The following is a 22,336-nucleotide window of genomic DNA, read 5'->3' as shown; positions in this document are numbered from 1 at the left end:
TCTCATCCAACCCATCACCGTCCAGCAAGCCTACGATGGAATTACTCACGCACAGCGGTGAGCATCATGAAATTAGTGATGGAGGATGGTTGATGATGACGATGGCGACGACCCCTCTCCGGAGCCCCGAACGTACTCCAGATCAGCCCTCCTGAGAGAGTTTAGGGCTTGGTGGCGGCTCCGTATCGTAAAACACGATGAATATATGGAGTCAAGGTTGAGGTCGGTGAAGCATCAGGGGGGCACGCCAAGGGGGGTAGGGCGCGCCCCCCACCCTCGTGGATAGGTGGTGGGCCCCCTGACGTGGATCTTTCTTCCAGTATTTTGTATATATTCCAAAATAATTCTCCGTCGATTTTCAGGTCATTCCGAGAACTTTTATTTCTGCACAAAAATAACACCATGGAAATTCTGCTGAAAACAACGTCAGTCCGGGTTAGTTCCATTCAAATCATGCAAGTTAGAGTCCAAAACAAGGGCAAAAGTGTTTGGGAAAGTAGATACGATGGAGATGTATCAGCCCTCCTGGGACCCAGGCTGGGGTCGTGCGCGATCGGGCGAGGCATCGAAACCCAATCATTTCCGTAGGTATGTACATCCCACACGGTGAATCCCAGAGATTATTTCCGTAGGTATGTACATCCCACACGGTGAATCCTAACGCAAATAGTTCGCTGCCGGAAGCCGTGTGTGATTGTTAGTTGATCGAACACGCCTACTTTCTAGAAACCGTGCGGGTTGTTTGAGTTCATCGCCCACGGTGCTGTTTGAGTAACTGTTTGCAATAGAAAACCCCAATAAGCAGGGTAATTAGCCTATTATTGATAATCCATGTACTAATCAAAGTGATATTTCTTATAAAACACGCCAGATATTTCATATCCGTATAAAAGCAACCAAGATTTCATAATTGAAGTACATCAGATAGCTTCGGCACTCAGTTACACCATTACCCAATAGCACCAAGTTTCACATGTAGCATCAAAAACCTTTGGAAAGTAGCATCATACACGGTACATAGACAGATGAATCTCATCTGGGAAACTGCAGAAGCGGAAGGCAAATATTGAGCCTTCAGTGATGTTGAATGTCCTTGCAACTTTAGGCCAGTGGCTATGGATAATTGCCCGCCCAACCTTCGTCCTCTTCAGCAAGACTTAAACATTGTACCATGGGTGTTGAATGAATACCTTCCTTTCCTCTTGATCATGCATGTGGTTTGAGAGGTAATCATCGGTGAACTGCTTTGAAAAGTACTGAAAACAAAGGTATGCATAAATCGTTGTTGTAAATTTTGAAACGGCGCAAGGGGTAAAAACAAGGTAAAAGAGTTGGTACCATCCTATAGTTGACCGATGTTTTCTTCATTGTGCAAACAAAGATCTTGTTGTTATTCGTCACAAGTTTCTTCATACTAACAATCTTTCTGAGTTTCTTGACTTGACTGATATTCATGGACATCTCATTTCCCCATATGCAAAATGGGTTAAACAGTGGGTCTAAGCCTCTGACAGCAGGACCTACATGTGCAAGACCAAATTGTAAGAAACCTAAATATTAGAATGATTCCTGCACTGCACAATAATGTGCTATTAGCCAAAGGACCCTGCTTGAACAAACCTCGATGGTAAACCGTAGTGTCTCCCATTGTTTCCCTGCAACACACATAAGGAAGATCTTGATCAGGTTAACTGAGAGTTGCCATACTATCAGTAGAATATGTATTGAGAATAGCCAAATTCGATTAGTGTCACATGCATAACAATACAAAATTGTACCCACAACAAATGAAAATCAAATTGCAGAACTGAACTAAACAGTTAATTAGACAGCAAACCAAATGAACCAAAATAGTTAACTGGGACGACATTGCAGAATAGAAACATGTACTAGAAGATAAGATAGTTAACAAAACAAAGAATGCTTGAGAATAGTACTACGAAATGTAGCAATTGTTGGACCAAAGTGTTAATTGAACATTACATTTCAGAGGACCAAACTGTTAACTGAACATCAGATTGCATATTAACATTATAGAGGACAAATCACTAGAAGGCACTGGTTGTGGCCTCAAGAAAACATCATGAACTATATTTTAAAGTAGACAACCGCGCAGCGGTGTCGACGGTGGCCTCGAAGACAAGGTGCTCCTCCAAGATCTAGCGTCCGACACGCATGTCAGCCATAGCGACCTCGTTCGCGCGTGCGGCCACATGCTTCTTAGCTCCACGTTATACTGCGTGTAAAATGGTTGTGGGCGGCGCTTAATTGGAGGAGGGGGCAGTGATTTCGGTGGAAGGTGTCGATCCATCAGTAGGGGCATGTGGGACGGGAAAGGAGGAGGATGGTATGGGTGGGGTGTGGATTACCTGACCATATCGATGAGGCCGCGCAGCAAGAAGAAGGGTTGGTGGCGAGGATGCCGCACAGCAAGAAGAAGGTTTGTCGGCGAGGAGGCGGCGCTGCAAGAAGAAGGGTCGCCGACGAGGAGGAGGCGCTGCAAGAAGAAGGGTAGCCGGTGAGGAGGCGGTGCTTGATATGTCTCCGTCGTATCTATAATTTTTTATTGTTCCATGCTAATATTATTCAACTTTCATATACTTTTGGCAACATTTTATACTATTTTTTGGACTAACATATTGATCCAGTGCCCAGTGCCAGTTCCTGTTTATTGCATGTTTTTTTGTTTCGCAGAATATCCATATCAAACGGAGTCCAAACGGGATAAAAACTAACGGAGATTTTTTTGGAATATATATGATTTTTGGGAAGAAAAATCCACGCGAGACGGTGCCCGAGGTGGCCATGAGGCAGGGGGCGCGCCCCTGACCCTCGTGGGCCACCCGTAAGGTGGTTGATGCCTTCTTTAGCCGCAAGAAAGCTAATATCCAGATAGAGATCATGTCAAAATTTCAGCCCAATTGGAGTTACAGATCCCCGGGAATATAAGAAACGGTGAAAGGGAAGAATCTGAGAACGCAGAAACAGAGAGAGACAGAGAGACAGATCCAATCTCAGAGGGGATCTCGCCCCTCCCGAGCCATGGAGGCCATGGACCAGAGGGGAAACCCTTCTCCCATCTAGGGAGGAGGTCAAGGAAGAAGAAGAAGGAGGGGGGCTCTCTCCCCCTCGCTTCCGGTGGCACCGGAGTGCCACCGGGGGCCATCATCATCACCGCGATCTACACCAACACCTCCGCCATCTTCACCAACATCTCCATCACCTTCCCCCCTCTATCTACAGTGGTCCACTCTCCCGCAACCCGCTGTACCCTCTACTTGAACATGGTGCTTTATTCTTCATATTATTATCCAATGATGTGTTACCATCCTATGATGTCTGAGTAGATTTTTGTTGTCCTATCGGTGGTTGACGAATTTCTATGATTGATTTAATTTGCTTGTGGTTATGTTGCTGTCCTTTGGTGCCCATCATATGAGAGCGCGCGTGGCTCACACCATAGGGTTAGTTGTATGTTGATAGGACTATGTATTGGAGGGCAAGAGTGACAGTAGCTTCAACCTAGCATAGAAATTGATGCATACGAGATTGAAGGGGGACCAATATATCTTAATGCTATGGTTGGGTTTTACCTTAATGAACGTTAGTAGTTGTGGATGCTTGCTAATAGTTCCAATCATAAGTGCATAGAATTCCAAGTCAGGGATGACATGCTAGAAGTGGCCTCTCCCACATAATACTTGCTATCGGTCTAGTAAAGTAGTCAATTTCTTAGGGGCAATTTCACAACTCCTACCACCACTTTTCCACACTCACTATATTTACTTTATTGTTTCTTTATCTAAACAGCCCCTACTTTTTATTTACATACTCTTTATTATCTTGCAAACCTATCCAACAACACCTACAAAGTACTTCTAGTTTCATACTTGTTCTAGGTAAAGCGAACGTCAAGCATGCGTAGAGTTGTATCGGTGGTCGATAGAACTTGAGGGAATATTTGTTCTACCTTTAGCTCCTCGTTGGGTTCAACACTCTTACTTATCGAAAACTGTTGCGATCCCCTATACTTGTGGGTTATCAAGACCTTTTTCTGGCCCCGCTGCCGGGGAGCAATAGCGTGGGGTGAATATTCTCGTGTGTGCTTGTTTGCTTTATCACTAAGTAATTTTTATTTGATGTTCTTAGTTGTTCTCTATCTTTAGTTATGGATATGGAACACGAAATACCAAAAAAATTAGGTGTACTTGCTACTCATGGAGATGGGGAACCTCCTAAAACCCTCGATGCTGGTTATGTGAAAAATATTATGTACTACTTTAATAATCCTGAGAAAACCCCATTCAATTATGTAATGGGAGTAACGTTGGATCAACGTGAATACTTTAGGTATTACCGCTTGACACAAAAAGGGAAACTATTATGGGATCAAATTCATATATTGAATTGGTATGCTAGGCAACTATGCTTGAGATATGATTATACTTGTTGCTCTAAGGTGAAGGCTCCACACCTTCCCTTTTCATGTGAATTTAATGATAATGAAACCTTAGCTTCTTATGCTAATGGTATATATGATTACTATGATGTGGAACAAATAGAAGAATTTGTTGCTTTTAAGGGTGCTTATGAAATTGAATCTTTGTTTGAAAAGCATGAAGCTTATGATGATGATGTTTATAGGCCTGAAAATTTAGCTATCTTAAAATATTGCTATGATAATTATGAATATAATCCCTATATTAATGCGCTTATTGAGAAAGTCTCCGTTGTACAAGAACAGACTAATATTTTGTAGGAGTCTATGGAAGAAGGAAATGATGAAAATGTGAGCTCATTGGATGAAAAAGATGAGGAGGAGAGCGAAGAACAAAAGGAGGAAGAGAGGATTAGATACCCGTGCCCACCTTCTAATGAGAGTAACTCTTCAACTCATACATTGTTTAATTTCCCTTCATGCTTACCGGAGGATGATTGCTATGATGATTGTTATGATCCCGTTGATTCTTTTGAAATATCCCTTTTTGATGATGCTTGCTATGCTTGTGGGCAAGATGACAATATGAATTATGCTTATGGAGATGAACTTGCTATAGTTCCTTATGTTAAACATGCAATTGTTGCTATTGCACCCACACATGATAGTCCTATTATCTTTTTGAATTCTCCAAACTACACTATATCGGAGAAGTTTGCTCTTATTAAGGAATATATTGATGGGTTGCCTTTTACCGTTGCACATGATGATTTTGATGAATATAATATGCATGTGATTGCTGCTCCTACTTGCAATTATTATGAGAGAGGAACTATATCTCCACCTCTCTATGTTTCCAATATGATAAAATTGCAAGAAACTATTTATACTATGCATTGGCCTTTACTATGTGTGCATGAATTGTTCTTTTATGACATGCCGATGCATAGGAAGAGAGTTAGACTTAGTTGTTGCATGATATATGTTACTTTGTGCTCACTACTAAATTACAAATCATTGTTAATTAAAATTGGCTTTGATAGACCTTGGGATCCGGGTGGATTCATTACTTGAGCACTATATGCCTAGCTTAATGGCTTTAAAGAAAGCGTTGCCAGGGAGACAACCCGGAAGTTTTAGGGAGTCATTTATTTCTGTTGAGTGCTTTCATATAGTTTAAAAACAACAAAAATAAAGAGGGGAACCCAAAACTTTTTCAAAAAGGAAAGCGAAAGTGAGAAAGACAAGCATTGTTGAAGTGGGAGCTAGCCTTGAACTTTGTTCATGCTCACGGAAACTTTGTGAATCTTGATTACATAAACTTTTCAATAAAAATAATTATCCCCTTGTACAATTCCATTGTATTATAAAAATAATGTGCCAAGGTTTGCCTTTAGGATGTTTACATTTGCTTGATGGTTTGTACGGTGCAGGACAGAAACTTTGGCTGTAGTGCGCGATTTTACATTTTTAGCTGGAATGTCAAATGGTTCTGATTATTTTTGCACTGTCTTACTATACAGATTGTTTATTTTTCCTAATTTTGGTACAATTGTTCAAGTAACAGAAGTATGGTCTAATGTTCACATTATTACAGACTGTTCTGTTTTAGACAAATTCTGTTTTTGATGCATAGTTTGCTTGTTTTGATGAAACTATCAATTTATATTAGTGGATTAAGACATGAAAAAGTTATATTACAGTAGACACAATGCAAAAACAAAATATGAATTGGTTTGCAACAGTACTTAGAGTAGTGATTTGCTTTATTATACTAACGGATCTTACCGAGTTTTCTGTCGAAGTTTTGTGTGGATGAAGTGTTCGATGATCGAGAAGATCTCGATGTGAGAAGAAGGAAGAGAGGCAAGAGCTCAAGCTTGGGGATGCCCGAGGCACCCCAAGTAAATATTGAAGGAGACTCAAGCATCTAAGCATGGGGATGCCCCGGAAGGCATCCCCTCTTTCTTGAACAAGTATCAGTATGTTTTCAGATTTGTTTCATTCATGTGATATGTGCAGATCTTGGAGCGTCTTTTGCATTTAGTTTTCATTTTTATTTTATGCACCATGCTGGTATGAGATAGTCCTTGGTTGATTTATAGAATTCTCACTGCACTTCACTTATATCTTTTGAGTATGGCTTTATAGAATGCTTCATGTGCTTCGCTTATATCATTTGAAGTTTGGATTGCCTGTTTCTCTTCACATAGGAAACCGCCATTTGTAGAATGCTCTTTTGCTTCACTTACATTTGTTAGAGCGTGAGCACATCTTTTGTAGAAAGAATTAAACTCTCTTGCTTCACTTATATCTATTTAGAGAGATGATAGGAATTGGTCATTCACATGGTTAGTCATAAAATCCTACATAAAACTTGTAGATCACTGAATATGATATGTTTGGTTCCTTGCAATAGTTTTGCGATATAAAGATGGTGATATTAGAGTCATGCTAGTGGGTAGTTGTGGATTAGTATAAATACTTGTGTTGAGGTTTGTGATTCCCGTAGCATGCACGTATGGTGAACCGTTATGTAACGAAGTCGGAGCATGATTTATTTATTGATTGTCTTCCTTATGAGTGGCGGTCGGGGACGAGCGATGGTCTTTTCCTACCAATCTATCCCCCTAGGAGCATGCACGTAGTACTTTGTTTCGATGACTAATAGATTTTTGCAATAAGTATGTGAGTTCTTTATGACTAATGTTGAGTCCATGGATTATACGCACTCTCACCCTTCCACCATGCTAGCCTCTCTAGTACCGTGCAACTTTCGCTGGTACCATAAACCCACCATATACCTTCCTCAAAACAGCCACCATACCTACCTGTCATGGCATTTCCATAGCCATTCTGAGATATATTGCCATGCAACTTCCATCATCATCATATGCATGACTTGAGCATTCATTGTCATATTGCTTTGCATGATCATAAGATAGCTAGCATGATGTTTTCATGGCTTGTCCATTTTTGATGTCATTGCTATGCTAGATCATTGCACATCCCGGTACACCGCCGGAGGCATTCATATAGAGTCATATCTTTGTTCTAGTATCGAGTTGTAATATTGAGTTGTAAGTAAATAAAAGTGTGATGATCATCATTATTAGAGCATTGCCCCAGTGAGGAAAGGATGATGGAGACTATGATTCCCCCATAAGTCGGGATGAGACTCCGGACTTAAAAAATAAATAAAAGAGGCCAAAGAAGACCAAATAAAAAGAGGCCAAAGAAGCCCACCAAAAAATATATATATATAAACAAAAAATGAGAGAAAAAGAGAGAAGGGGCAGTGCTACTATCCTTTTTCCACACTTGTGCTTCAAAGTAGCACCATGTTCTTCATATATAGAGTCTCTTGAGTTATCACTTTCATATACTAGTGGGAATTTTTATTATAGAACTCGGCTTGTATATTCCGATGATGGGCTTCCTCAAATGCCCGAGGTCTTCATGAGCAAGCAAGTTGAATGCACACCCACTTAGTTTCAGTTGGAGCTTCCATACACTTATAGCTCTAGTGCATCCGTTGCATGGCAATCCCTACTCACTCACATTGATATATATTGTTGGGCATCTCCATAGCCCGTTGATACGCCTAGTTGATGTGAGACTATCTTCTCCTTTTTGTCTTTTCCACAACCACCATTCTATTCCACCCATAGTGCTATATCCATGGCTCACGCTCATGTATTGCGTGAAAGTTGAAAAGGTTTGAGAGCGTCAAAAGTATGAAACAATTGTTTGGCTTGTCATCGGGGTTGTGCATGATGTGAATATTTTGTGTGGTGAAGATGGAGCATAGCTAGATTATATGATTTTGTAGGGATAACTTTCTTTGGCCATGTTATTTTGAAAAGACATGATTGCTTTATTAGTAGGCTTGAAGTATTATTGTTTTTATGTCAAATGATAGATTATTGCTTTGAATCACTCGTATCTTAATATTCATGCCATGATTAGATATGTGATCAAGATTATGCTAGCTAGCATCCCACATCAAAAATTATCTTTTTTATCATTTACCTACTCGAGGACAAGCAGGAATTAAGCTTGGGGATGCGGATACGTCTCCGTCGTATCTATAATTTTTGATTGTTCCATGCCAATATTATTCAACTTTCATATACTTTTGGCAACTTTTTATACTATTTTTGGGACTAACATATTGATCCAGTGCCCAGTGCCAGTTCCTGTTTATTGCATGTTTTTTTTGTTTCGCAGAATATCCATGTCAAATGGAGTCCAAACGGGATAAAAACTGACGGAGATTTTTTTTTGGAATATATATGATTTTGGGGAAGAAAAATCCACGCGAGACGGTGCCCGAGGTGGCCACGAGGCAGGGGGCACGCCTGCCCCCCTGGGCGCGCCCCTGACCCTCATGGGCCACCCGTAAGGCAGTTGCTGCCCTTCTTTTGCCGCAAGAAAGCTAATATCCGGATAGAGATCATGTCAAAGTTTTAGCCCAATCGGAGTTACGGATCCCCAGGAATATAAGAAACGGTGAAAGGGAAGAATCTGAGAACGCAGAAACAAAGAGAGACAGAGAGACAGATCCAATCTCGGAGGGGCTCTCGCCCCTCCCGTGTCATGGAGGCCATGGACCAGAGGGGAAACCCTTCTCCCATCTAGGGAGGAGGTCAAGGAAGAAGAAGAAGGAGGGGGCTCTCTCCCCCTCACTTCTGGTGGCACCGGAGTGCCACCGGGGGCCATCATCATCACCGCGATCTACACCAACACCTCCGCCATCTTCACCAACATCTCCATCACCTTCCCCCTCTATCTACAGCGGTCCACTCTCCCGCAACCCGATGTACCCTCTACTTGAACATGGTGCTTTATGCTTCATATTATTATCCAATGATGTGTTGCCATCCTATGATGTCTGCGTAGATTTTCGTTGTCCTATTGGTGGTTGATGAATTGCTATGATTGATTTAATTTGCTTGTGGTTATGTTGCTGTCCTTTGGTGCCCATCATATGAGCGCGCGCGTGGATCACACCATAGGGTTAGTTGTATGTTGATAGGACTATGTATTGGAGGGCAAGAGTGACAGAAGCTTCAACCTAGCATAGAAATTGATGCATACGGGATTAAAGGGGGACCAATATATCTTAATGTTATGGTTGGGTTTTACCTTAATGAACATTAGTAGTTGCAGATGCTTGCTAATAGTTACAATCATAACTGCATAGAATTCCAAGTCAGGGATGACATGCTAGCAGTGGCCTCTCCCACATAATACTTGCTATTGGTCTAGTAAAGTAGTCAATTGCTTAGGGGCAATTTCACAACTCCTACCACCACTTTTCCACACTCGCTATATTTACTTTATTGTTTCTTTATCTAAACAGCCCTACTTTTTATTTACGTACTCTTTATTATCTTGCAAACCTATCCAACAACACCTACAAAGTACTTCTAGTTTCATACTTGTTCTAGGTAAAGCGAACGTCAAGCATTCGTAGAGTTGTATCGGTGGTCGATAGAACTTGAGGGAATATTTGTTCTGCCTTTAGCTCCTCGTTGGGTTCGACACTCTTACTTATCAAAAACTGTTGCGATCCCCTATACTTGTGGGTTATCAGCGCTACAAGAAGAAGGGTCGCCGGCGAGGAGGTTGAGCTGCCAGTAAGCAGCAGTGAAGGTTTGAACTTGGAAAGCAAGGAGGAATAGTGGAAATGTGGCTTTTGGTAGGAGGGAGGGGGCGGGGAGATAGATATTTCCGCGGTAGCAAAAAAAAATTCGCTCGGTGCCGCGAGAAACTGATGCACAAGTGTGGTTCAAGCGGGGGCGGTGGACTGTAGACGACGAAGCTTCCTGTGTAAGCCAGATAAGACGGTGCGCCAAGATATTTTATATCGCATCCCACACGATTCTTTCTAGTAAACTGTTTGTGGTATACCTGATTTTTTTCATTATGTTTTGAAAGACAAAATGGTGTTACGGAGGGAAAGGATGGTGTTTGAATTGCTAGAACATTTACATACAGTGAACATGCAAGTAGTACATGAGTGTCGTGTTTAAATTTGGAATTATTCCGGGTTCGTTGGCATTTTTATGCATTAATTGAGTTTCTGGGCATTTAATGTGCATAATTCAAATTTGAACTACCAGCACATGCTCCAATGAACCAAAGTTTGCTGGAAAATCACATGTGTGTCTTTGGATGAATTTATAGGTCACACGCAAGAAATGGGAATAAAATTCAAACATCTGGGTGTCGTGGCTCAGCCGAAATGATTGAAAAACTTGGTTTTTTAATTCCTATAAATCCAAAACACGGCTGAAAATCATGAAACTTGGCATGGTGTCATTACATGGCACCAACATGCTGCAGTAAATTTTTTGGCCGAATTGGGACAAGCTTTAGTGTAAGCTTCTTGCAAACCGGATCTTCCCTCAAGAAGGCTCCTGGTTCCGAGAGGGAACGTGTCACCTCCATGTGCGAAACGACATACGTACACTGCCTTCTCCCGCCTTAATTTTTTTAGACAGGAAGATTAGACCAAATAGAAGTATCGTGCTAAATTTTGGAATTATTCCATGTTCGTTTGGCCTTTTTATACATTAATTGAGTTTCTGCCCATTTAATATGTATAATTCAAATTTCAACTACAAGCACGTGCTCCAGTGCACCAAAGTTGTTTGAAAAATCACATGTGTGTCCTTGGGTGAATTTCTAGGTCCCATGCAAGAGATGTGAGTGAAATTCAAACATCTGGGCGTCGTGGCTCGGCCGGAAAGATTGAGAAACTTCTGTTTTTAATTCCTGTAATTCCAAAACACGCCTGAAAATCACGAAACTTGTCATGGTCTCATGACATGGCACCAACCTGCTACGGTAATATTTTTGGCCGAATTGGCACAAGCTTTGGTGTAGTCTTCTTGCAAACCAGAGCTTCCCTCAAGAAGGCTCGTGGTTCTGAGAGGGAACGTGTCACCTCCGTGTGCAAAACGACATACGTACACTGCCTTCTCCCGCCTTAATTTTTTTACACAGCCAGACTAGACCAAATGGAAGTACCGTGCTAAATTTTGGAATTATTCCGGGTCCATTTGGCCTTTTTATACATTAATTGACTTTCTGGGCATTTAATGTGCATAATTCAAATTTGAACTACAAGCACAGGCTCCAGTGCACCAAAGTTGTTTGAAAATCACATGTGTGTCCTTGGGTGAATTTCTAGGTCCCATGCAAGAGATGGGACTGAAATTCAAACATCTGGGCGTCGTGGCTCGACTAGTAAGATTGACAAACTTGGTTTTTTAATTCCTATAATTCCAAAACATGCCTGAAAATCATGAAACTTGGCATGGTGTCATGACATGGCACCAACATGTTGCGGTAATTTTTTGGCCGAATTGGGACAAGCTTTGATGTAAGCTTCTTGCATAACGGAGCTTCCCTCAAGAAGGCTCGTGGTTCCGAGAGGGAACGTGTCACCTCCGTGTGTGAAACGACATACGTACACTGCCTTCTCTCGCCTTAATTTTTTACATAGTCAAATTAGACCAAATAGAAGTACCGTGCTAAATTTTGGAATTATTCCGGGGTCGTTTCACCTTTTTTAAACATTAATTGAGTTTCTGGGCATTTAATGTGCATAATTCAAATTTGAAATACAAGCACATGCTCCAGTGCACCAAAGTTGTTTGAAAAATCACATGTGTGTCCTTGGGTGAATTTCTAGGTCCCATGCAAGAGATTGGAGTGAAATTCAAACATTTGGGCGTCATGGCTCGGCCGGAAAGATTGAGAAACTTGGTTTTTTAATTCTTGTAATTCCAAAACACGCCTGAAATCATGAAACTTGGCATGGTGTCATGACATGGCACCAACATGTTGCGGTATTTTTTTGGCCGAATTGGGACAAGCTTTGGTGTAAGCTTCTTGCAAACCGGAGCTTCCCTCAAGAAGGCTCGTGGTTCCGAAAGGGAACGTGTCACCTCCGTGTGCGAAATGACATACGTACACTGCCTTCTCCCACCTTAATTTTTTTACATAGCTAGATTAGACCAAATAGAAGTACCGTGCTAAATTTTGGAATTATTCTGGGTTCGTTTGGCCTTTTCATACATTAATTGAGTTTCTGGGCATTTAATGTGCATAATTCAAATTTGAACTACAAGTACATGCTCCAGTGCATCAAAGTTGTTTGAAAAATCACATGTGTGTCCTTGGCTGAATTTCTAGGTCCCATGCAAGAGATGGGAGTGAAATTCAAACATCTGGGAGTCGTGGCTCGGTCAGAAAGATTGAGAAACTTGGTTTTTTAATTCATGTAATTCCAAAACACGCCTGAAAATCATGAAACTTGGCATGGTCTCATGACATGGCACCAACATGTTGTGATAATTTTTCTGTCCAATTTGTGAAGGCGGACACATTAACAATCAACAAAGTCATTTTGGAACAAGTGCTGTCACATTACAAATAGGAAATGCAAGTATTATTGAAACCATGGGCGTTCGACTTACCAATTACATGCGGCCACGTGTTCCCTTTTTTTATTGGCTAGGAGGTGTCGTGCGGGGTTGCTATTTGAGTAAGGGAGGCGTGCGATCAGACCCCTGAGCGTGCTCATCGGGAGGAGAGCCCTTTTGACTGCTACCCACCGCGCACCTCCCTCCTAACGTCTCCATTAATGGCGCCCGAGGTCAAAATTTACTGACGGTTATAAGTGCGGCACTATTCTCGGAAGGCGTGACGTGGGCACGTACGCCTTCTTGGCCGCGTACGTGGTGTTTGCACCATAGGGTGCACCGCAATAGGAAATGTCAGCACCATCACGCACGGTTCTTTTAATTAGAATGTGTGTGCCCGTCTAGCTCACACACGTTGATCTATCTAACTGTTTCAGTTTGTTGTGGCTAATCACAAACAGTTCATCCATGTGAAGTGTATGCCATCAATCGCAGACACTTTGATCTGGCTGACCTGTTTCTGTTCTAATGCCTAATCACAAATAGTTAATCCTTATAAAGCATATGCCCTCAATCACACACACCTTGATCTGGCTGACCGTTTCTTTTGTGTTGCCTAATCACAAACAGTTCATCCGAGTGAACCGTATGTTGTGTATCGCACACGCCTTCATCTGGCTACCCGTTTCTTTTGTTCCTCCTCATCGCAAATAGTTAATTGAACTGAACTATATGCCCTTCATCGCACACGAAACTAAAACCTGAACCGTGTTTGATGCATCCGTCATCGCAAACGTTTTACACATTTCTGACGGTTTTCATACAGCACCGTTTGCGACTATTGCATCACACACAGTTTCTCGAAGGGTCTCTGATCGTAGTATCGCGTTAGCAACATCCTGCAGTAGTGTGATCATAAACTCAAAGTTCATCGATCCCAACAAACACACCGCAAAAGAGTTACATCATATGGATCTCCAAGATACCATTGTATTGAGAATCAAGAGAGAGAGAGATGAAGCCATCTAGCTACTAACTACGGACCCGAAGGTCTACAAAGAACTACTCACGCATCATCGGAGGGGCACCAATGGAGGTGGTGAACCCCATTTGAGATGGTGTCTAGATTGGATCTGGTGGTTCTGGACTATGCGGTGGCTGGATGAATATTTCGTCGACTCCCCTAGGGCTCTGGAAATATTGGGGTATTTCTAGAGCAAAGAGGCGGTCCAGGGGGCACCCGAGGTGGGCACAACCCACCAGGGCGCGCTTGGGCCTCCTGGCACGCCCTAGTGGGTTGTGCCTCCCTCGAGGCACCCCTAGGTGCAGCCAGGGCCCGTTGTGTTCCTTTTGGCCCATAAAAATTCTCCATCAAGTTTCGTGGCATTTGGACTCCGTTTGATATTGATTTTCTGCGATGTAAAAAACATGGAAAAACAACAACTGGCACTTGGCATTATGTCAATAGGTTAGTACTAAAAAGGATATAAAATGATTATAAAACATCCAAGATTGATAATATAACAACATTGCACAATAAAAAATTATAGATACGTTGAAGACGTATCAGCATCCCCAAGCTTAACTCCTACTCGTCCTCGAGTAGGGAAGTGATAAAAACAGAATTTTTGATGTGGAATGTTGCCTAACATGTCATATCATATTTCTTTCTTTATAGCATGGACATTTGGACTTTTATATTATTCAAAGCAATAGTCTAGTTTTGACATGATAATTTAAATAGTCAAGCATATCAACACGCAACCATGTCTTTCAAAATATCAACGCTAAAATAAGTTATCCCTAGCCCGTCATGCTCAACCATTGATCCATTCATGAAACACACTCGCATATTAGCTATTTCCAATACTCAAGTACGATCATATTGCCTCCTAGTTGGTGCTTTTATAAGAGAAGATGGAGACTCAAATTCAAAAAAAATGCATAAAGTAAAAGATAGGCCCTTCGCAGAGGGAAGTAGGGATTTGTAGAGGTGTCGGAGCTCAAAGCAAAAAACTTAGAGATAAAAACATTTTGGGAGGTGTATCCATCCCACCAATGAAAACGACTTAGAGTTCCCAATACTTTTCATGCTTAGATATATCATAGGCGGTTCCCAAACAGAAAATATAGTTTATTCCTTTTTCCACCATACTTTCACTTTCCATGGCTAGCCGTATCTACGGTTGCCCTCCATACCAACACTTCCCAAGGAATTTATTATTTGACAACATAAAGTAAATTCATTTTTGCATTTCGGGACTGGGCATCCCAAATACCTTTGCCTTACTCTCGTGCAATGACAAGTGAATAAACACTCATCTTGAGAATAACACATCTAGCATGGAAAATATTGGCCACCCCTCACCGCTCCGCGAGCGAAACAAACACGCAAAAGAGAAGTTTATTTTTGAAAATTAGAGATGGCACATGCAAATTTGCTTAGAACAGCAAAATGATACCGGTAGGTAGATATAGTGGACTCATGTGGCAAAACTGGGATAAAGGTTTTTGGATGCACAAGTAGTGATCATACTTAGTGCGAAATGAAGGCTAGCAAAAGATTGGGAAGCGACCAACTAAGAAACAAATAATCTCATAAGCGAGCATTAAGCGTAACTAACACCAAATAATGCACCACAGGTAGGATATAATTTCATTGCATAATTATTGACTTTCTTTCTTGCATAGGGAATCACAAACCTTAACACCGATATTCTTACTAAAGCATAATTACTCATCAAGATGACTCACATATCACATCATCATATCTCAAAACTATTACTAAGAATCAAGTTTATTTTGTCCAATGATCTTCATGACAGTTTTTATTATATCCTTCTTGGATATCTATCACTTTGGAACTAATTTTCATATGTTGCTTTCGACAAGCTCAAACAAATATAAGTGAAGATCATGAGCATAATATTTCTTTCTCTCAAATTAATTTAAGTGAAGCAAGAGAGAATTTCTTGAAAATTTTACTAACTCTCAAATAAATCTAAGTGAAGCAAGAGAGCATTTCTTCAAAAATACTAAGCACACCGTGCTCAAAAAGATATAAGTGAAGCACTAGAGCAAATCCATTGCCCATAAAAATTTAAGTGAAGCATAGAGAGCAATTCTAACAAGTCATGACGTAATTTTGGCTCTCTCAAATAGGTGTGTCCAGCAAGGGATCAAGACTTAAAACACAAAATAAAAGAAGAAAAGACCCATATCATACAAAACTCTCCAAGCAAAACACATAGTATGTGACGAAAAAATATAGTTTCGAGTAAAATACTGATGGTTGTTAGAAGAAAGAGTGGATGCCACTCGGGGGCATCCCCAAGCTTAGTTGGTTGCTCATTTTTGGATAATAGCTCGGGATGTCGGGGCATCCCCAAGCTTAGGCTCTTCTAATCCTTATTCCTTCATCCATCGTAAGATAGCCCAAAACTTGAAAACTCCAATCACACAAAACTCAACAAAACCTTCGTGAGATCCGTTAGTATAAGAATAATAAATCACTACTATAAGTGTTGTATCAAACCAATTCATATTTTGTTCGTATATTATATCTACTATATTCCAACTTTTTCATGGCAAAAACTCATCAAAGAAAACCATAGAGCCATCAAAATAAGCACACAACACAAAGAAACAAAATCTGTCAAAACAGAACAGTCTGTAGAAATCTGACTATTTCGAATACTTCTGTAACTCCAAAAATTCTGAAAAATTAGGATGACCTGAGCAATTTGTATATTGATCTACTGCAAGTGGTATGGGTATTTTATTGCTCTCTGATAAAAAAGTAAATTATTTTTGTGAGTGCAAAAGTTTCTGTTTTTCAGCAAGATCAAACAACTATCACCCAAGAAGATCCTAAAGGCTTTACTTGGCACAAACACTAATTAAAACATAAAAACACAATCATAATAGTAGCATAATCATGCTAACACACAAAAAACAGGAAGCAAAAAGAAAAAATAAAATTTATTCATCGGGTTGCCTCCCAACAAGCGCTATAGTTTTACACCCTTAGCTAGGCATAAGATTTCAATGATGCTCACACAAAAGATAATAATTGAAACGAAGAGAGCATCATGAAGCATATGACAAACACATTTAAGTCTAACATAATTCCTATGCATAGGAATTTTATAAGCAAACAAATTATCAAGAAAAGAAACATCTAACATATGCAAAGAAGAGGAATAAAATATTGACGATCTCAACATAACAAGAGGTAATTTTGTAACATGAAAATTTCTATAACCATATTTTCCCCTCTCATAATAATTATATGTAGGATCATAATCAAATTCAACAATATAACTACCACATAAAATATTCTCTTCATGATCCACATGCATGCAAAGTTGACACTCTTCCAAAATAGTGGTATTATCATCAAATAAAGTCATGACCACTCCAAACCCACTTTTATCAAAAATTTCATAAGATTCAACACTCTCCAAATATGTGGGATTATGTTTAGCTAAAGTAGACACTCTTCCAAACCCACTTTCAATATTATTACAAACATATTCATCATGAGGCTTAAATAAATTTTCAAGATCATAAGAAGAATCACCCCAATCATGATCATTGCAACAAGTAGTGGACATAGCAAAATTAGCATCCCCAAGCTTGGGGTTTTGCATATTATTAGCACAATTGACATTAATAGAATTTATAGTAAAATCATTGCAATCATGCTTTTCATTCAAGAAGCTATCATGAATCACTTCATAAATTTCTTTATCACAATTTTAAGATTCACGAACCTCAAGCAAAATTTCATAAAGATAATCTAGTGCACTCAACTCACTAGCAATTGGTTCATCATAATTGGATCTCTTAAAAAGATTAGCAAGTGGATGTGGATCCATATCAATAGATCTTTAGCAAGCGAAGATGCAAGCAAATAGAAGACACATGGCAACACAAGCAAACATAGAAAACAAGAGATCTGAGAACAAGGCAAACGAAAAAGAGGGGCGAATAAAACGGCAAATTTTTGTGAAGTAGGGAGAGGAAAACGAGAGGCAAATGGAAAATAACGTAAATTGCGAGGAGATGAGATTTGTGATTAGGAACCTGGTATATGTTGAAGATCCTACCCAGCAACGGCACCAGAAATTCCTTTTAATGTCGCTTGAAGCTACGTCGGTATTTCCCCAAAGAGGAAGGGATGATGCAGCACAGCGGCGGTATGTATTTCCCTCAGATGTGAAACCAAGGTTATTGAACTAGTAGTAGAACCAAGCAACACAACATAAACATCATCTGCACACAAATAACAACTTCTCGCAACCCGACGTGTTAAAGGGGTTGTCAATCCCTTCCGGGGTATGGCGCCTCAAGATAGGCAAACAGACGTGAGGTAAATTTGTAGTAGATTGATAGATCGAACGCCAAATAAATAAATAAGAATAAATTGCAGCAAATTATTTTTGGATTTTTGGTTTAGTAGATCTAAAAATAAACGTAAAGGAAAATAGATGGCAAAGGCAAATAATATGAGAAAGAGGCCCGGGGGGCGTAGGTTTCACTAGTGGCTTCTCTCGAGAAAAATAGCAAACGGTGGGTGAACACATTACTGTTGGACAATTGATAGAACTTCAAATACTTATGACGATATCCAGGCAATGATCATTATATAGGCATCACGACCAAGATTAGTAGAACGACTCCTGCCTGCATCTAGTACTATTACTCCACACATCGACCGCTATCCAGCATGCATCTAGTGTATTAAGTTCATGGAGAAACGGAGTAATGCAATAAGAATGATGACATGATGTAGACAAGATCTATCTATGTAGAGATAGACCCCATTGTTATATCCTTAGTACCAACGGTACATACGTGTCGATTCCCTTTCTGTCACTGGGATCAAGCACCATAAGATCGAACCCACTACAAAGCACCTCTTCCCATTGCAAGATAAATAAATCAAGTTTGCCAAAAAAACCAAATATCGGAGAAGAAATACGAGGCTATAAGAGATCATGCATAAAAGAGATCAAAGAAACTCAAATACTTTCATGGATATAAAAAGATAGATCTGATAATAAACTCAAAGTTCATCGATCCCAACAAACACACCGCAAAAGATTTACATCATATGGATCTCCAAGAGACCATTCTATTGAGAATCAAGAGAGAGAGAGAGATCAAGCCATCTAGCTACTAACTACGCACCCGAAGGTCTACAAAGAACTACTCATGCATCATCGGAGAGGCACCAATGGAGGTGGCGAACCCCATCCGAGATGGTGTCTAGATTGGATCTGGTGGTTCTGGACTCTGCGATGGCTGGATGAATATTTCGACGACTTCCCTAGTGTTCTGGAAATATTGGGGTATTTATAGAGCAAAGAGGCGGTCCGGGGGTCACCCGAGGTGGGCACAACCCACCAGGGCGCGCTTGGGCCACCTGGCATGCCCTGGTGGGTTGTGCCACCCCCCAGGCGCAGCCAGGACCCTTTGTGTTCCTTTTGGCCCAGAAAAATTCTCCGTAAAGTTTCGTGGCATTTGGACTCCGCTTGATATTGATTTTCTGTGATGTAAAAACATGGAAAAAACAGCAGCTGGCACTTGGCAATATGTCAGTAGGTTAGTATCAAAAAATGATATAAAATGACTATAAAATGATTATAAAATATCCAAGATTGATAATACAACAACATGGAACAATCAAAAATTATAGATACGTTGGAGACGTATCAATACATAGACAAAACACAATGTCCCTAGTAAGCCTCTACTAGACTAGCTCGTTAATCAAAGATGGTTAAGTTTCCTAACCATAGACATGTGTTGTCATTTGATGAACGGGATCACATCATTAGGAGAATGATGTGATGGACAAGACCCATCTGTTAGCTTAGCATAATGATCGTTAAGTTTTATTGCTATTGCTTTCTTCATGACTTATACATATTCGTTTAACTATGAGATTATGCAACTCCCGAATACCGGAGGAACACCTTGTGTGCTATCAAACATCACAACGTAACTGGGTGATTATAAATATGCTCTACATGTGTCTCTGAAGGTGTTTGTTGGGTTGGCATAGATCAAGATTAGGATTTGTCACTCCGAGTATCAGAGAGGTATCTCTAGGACCTCTCGGTAATGCACATCATAATAAGCCTTGCAAGCAATGTGACTAATGAGTTAGTTACGGGATGATGCATTACAGAACGAGTAAAGAGACTTTCCAGTAACGATATTGAACAAGGTATGGAGATACCGACGATCAAATCTCGGGCAAGTAACATACCGATGACAAAGGGAATAACGTATGTTGTCATAACGGTTTGACTGATAAAGATCTTTGTAGAATATTTAGGAGCCAATATGAGCATCCAGGTTCCTCTATTGGTTATTGACCGGAGATGTGTCTCAGTCATGTCTACATAGTTCTCGAACTCGTAGGGTCCGCACGCTTAAAGTTTCATGACGATTTGTATTATGAGTTATGTGATTTGATGTACCAAAGGTTGTTCGGAGTCCCGGATGAGATCACAGACATGACGAGGAGTCTCGAAATGGTCGAGACGTAAAGATCGATATATTGGTAGGCTATATTCGAACATCGGAAAGGTTTCGAATGATTCGGGTATTTTTCGGAGTACGGAGAGTTACGGGAATTCGCTAGGGGAAGTAATGGGACTTAATGGGCCATACGGGAAAGGAGAGAAGGGCCTCAAGGAGTGGTTGTGCCCCCCCATGGGTTGGTCCAAATTGGACTAGGGAGGGGGCGACGCCCCCCCCCCCTTTCCTTCTCTCCCTCTCCCCCTTCCTTCTTCTCCTACTCCAACTAGGGAAAGGGGGAAACCTACTCCTACTAGGAGTAGGAATCCCCCTTGGGGCGCGCCATAGAGAGGGCCGACCCTCCCCTCCTCCACTCCTTTATATACGGGGGAGGGGGCACCGCATAGATACACAAGTCAACGGTTGTCTTAGCCGTGTGCGGTGCCCCCCTTCACAGATTTCCACCTCGGTCATATTGTTGCAGTGCTTAGGCGAAGCCCTGCACCGGTAACTTCATCATCACCGTCACCACGTCGTCGTGCTGACGAAAATCTCCCTCGGCCTCAACTGGATCAAGAGTACGAGGGACGTCACCGAGCTGAACGTGTGCATATCGTGGAGGTGCGGTATCTTTGCTGCTAGGATCAGTCGGATCATGAAGACATACGACTACATCAAGCGCGTTGTCATAACGTTTCCGCTTTCGGTCTACAAGGTCACGTGGACAACACTCTCCCCTCTCGTTGCTATGCATCACCTAGATGGATCTTGCGTGTACGTAGGAATTTTTTGAAATTACTGTGTTCCCCAACAGTTGCATTCGAGCTAGGTCTATGCGTAGATGTTATATGCACGAGTAGAACACAAAGAGTTGTGGGTGATGATAGTCATACTACTTACTAGCATGTCATACTTTGATTCGGTGGTATTGTTGGATGAAGCGGCTTAGACCGACATTATGCGTATTCTTACGCGAGACTAGTTCTACCGACGTGCTTCGCACACAGGTGGCAAGTGGGTGTCTGTTTCTCCAATTTTAGTTGAATCGAGTGTGACTACGCCCGGTCCTTGTTGAAGGTTAAAATAGCAAACTTGATGAAAAATCATTATGATTTTGATGCGTAGGTAAGAACGGTTCTTGCTAAGCCCGTAGCAGCCACGTAAAACTTACAACAACAAAGTAGAGGATGTCTAACTTGTTTTTGCAGGGCATGTTGTGATGTGATATGGTCAAGACGTGATGAGATATAATTTGTTGTATGAGATGATCATGTTTTGTTGAAGTTATTGGCAACTGGCAGGAGCCTTATGGTTCTCTCTTCATTGCATAAGATGCAAGCACCATATAATTGATTTACTTTATCGCTATACGATAGCAATAGTTGCAAAAGAAATAGTTGGTGAGACGATGATGTGACTACACATTGATAGAAATAAAGATGATGGGGATCATGGTGTCATGCCGGTGACGATGGAGATCATGACGGTACTTTGGAGATGGAGATCAAAGGCACAAGATGATGATGGCCATATCATGTCACATATTTTGATTGCATGTGATGTTTATCTTTTATGCATCTTATTTTGCTTAGTACTTCGGTAGCATTATAAGATGACCCCTCACTAAATTTCAAGGTATAAGTGTTCTCCCTGAGTATGCACCGTTGCGACAGTTCTTCGTGCTGAGACACCACGTGATGATCGGGTGTGATAAGCTCTACGTTCACATACAATGGGTGCAAGCCAATTTTTCATGTGCAGAATACTCGGGTTAAACTTGACGAGCCTAGCATATGCAGATATGGCCTCGGAATACTGAGACCGAAAGGTCGAGCGTGAATCATATAGTAGATATGATCAACATAGTGATGTTCACCATTGAAAACTACTCCATCTCACATGATGATCGGACATGGTTTAGTTGATG

The sequence above is a fragment of the Triticum aestivum genome, chromosome 2A (genome assembly GCF_018294505.1).
Source record: "Triticum aestivum cultivar Chinese Spring chromosome 2A, IWGSC CS RefSeq v2.1, whole genome shotgun sequence".
Classification (NCBI taxonomy): domain Eukaryota; kingdom Viridiplantae; phylum Streptophyta; class Magnoliopsida; order Poales; family Poaceae; genus Triticum; species Triticum aestivum.
This window is presented reverse-complemented; position numbering follows the sequence as displayed.